We start from the raw sequence: 1,568 nt of genomic DNA, 5'->3' as shown, positions 1-1,568 counted from the left end.
TTTAGAGTCAACAGACTAGAAGTGGAATTGAAAGTAATTCTGAGAAAGTAAATTATATATTTTGGATCATATATTTTGCTTCTGACCAATTCCAGAGATAGATTTGCCATTCACATCTTTGGGTGAAAGTGTCAGAATGGCTGAGTGGTGTAAGGCGCCAGACTCAAGGCATAGCAATCTTCTCAGTTGTTGAGGTTTCTGGTCTCCAAATGGAGGCGTGGGTTCAAATCCCACTTCTGACAAAGGCTCTTTTAGAGTGAACAGACTAGAAGTAGAATTGGAAGTAATTATGAGACAGCAATATTCACATTTTGGATCTTTTATTTTGCCATCTGACCAACTCCAGTGATAGAATTGCCCTTCACATCCTTGCCTGATTATGTCAGGATGGCCGAGTGGTCTAAGGCGCAAGATTCAAGGCTTTTCAACCTTGTCAGTTGTTGAGGTTTCTGGTCTCCAAATGGAGGCGTGGGTTGAGATCCCACTTCTGACAAAGGCTCTTTTAGAGTAAACAGACTATCAGAAGAATTGGAAGTAATTATGAGAGAGAAAATGCTTTATTTTGGATCCTTTTTTTGCTTCTCACCAACTTCGGTGATAGATTTGCCCTTCACATCCTTGCCTGATTATGTCAGAATGGCCGAGCGGTCTAAGGCGCCAGATTCAAAGTATGTCAACCTTCTCAATTGTTGAGGTTTCTGGTCTCCAAATGGAGGCGTGGGTTCAAATCTCCCTTCTGACAAAGGCTCTTTTAGAGTCAACAGACTAGAAGTGGAATTGGAAGTAATTATGAGACAGTAATATTTATATTTTGGATCCTTTATTTTGCTTCTGACCAACTCCACTGATAGATTTGCCCTTCACATCTTTGGGAGAGTTAGTCAGAATGGCCGAGCGGTCTAAGGCGCCATACTCAAGGCTTAACAACCTTTTCAGTTGTTGAGGTTTCTGGTCTCCGAATGGAAGTAGGGGGTTCAAATACCACTTCTGAGAAAGGCTCTTTTAGAGTGAACAGACTAGAAGTAGAATTGGAAGTAATTATTAGACAGTAATATTTATATTTTGGATCCTTTATTTTGCCATCTGACCAACTCCAGGGATAGGGTTGCCCTTCACATCCTTGCATGTTTGTGTCAGAATAGCCGAGCGGTCTAAGGCACCAAACTCAAGGCTTATCAACCTTCTCAGTTGTTGAGGTTTCCGGTCTCCAAATTGGGGCGTGGGTTCAAATCCCACTTCTGACAAAAGCTCTTTTAGAGTGAACAGACTAGAAGTAGAATTGAAAGTAATTATGAGACAGAGGAAGCGTGGGTTCAAATCCCACTTCTGACAAAGGCTTTTTTAGAGTGAACAGACAAGAAGTAGAATTTTAAGTAATTATGAGACAGAAAATGCTTTATTTTGGATCCTTTTTTTGCTTCTGACCAACTTCGGTGATAGATTTGCCCTTCACATCCTTGCCTGATTTTGTCAGAATGGCCGAGCGGTCTAAGGCGCCAGACTCAAAGCATGTCAACCTTCTGAGTTGTTGAGGTTTCTAGTCTCCAAATGGAGGCGTGGGTTCAAAT

At 41.5% G+C, this 1,568-nt stretch overlaps 1 non-coding gene across 1 annotated transcript; it reads left to right on the top strand.

Moving 5' to 3' along the window:
• The first annotated feature begins 130 nt into the window (after positions 1–130).
• On the top strand, positions 131–242 carry trnal-caa (transfer RNA leucine (anticodon CAA)). Its single transcript has 2 exons — positions 131–168; positions 197–242. It is a non-coding gene; the product is annotated as a tRNA-Leu (tRNA).
• Positions 243–1,568: the final 1,326 nt, after the last annotated feature.

The sequence above is a fragment of the Sinocyclocheilus rhinocerous genome, unplaced genomic scaffold, assembly GCF_001515625.1.
Source record: "Sinocyclocheilus rhinocerous isolate Xijiao unplaced genomic scaffold, SAMN03320098_v1.1 scaffold20419, whole genome shotgun sequence".
Classification (NCBI taxonomy): Eukaryota; Metazoa; Chordata; class Actinopteri; order Cypriniformes; family Cyprinidae; genus Sinocyclocheilus; species Sinocyclocheilus rhinocerous.
Note: the sequence above shows the minus strand (reverse complement) of the source record. Positions and strands in the feature narration are given on the sequence as shown.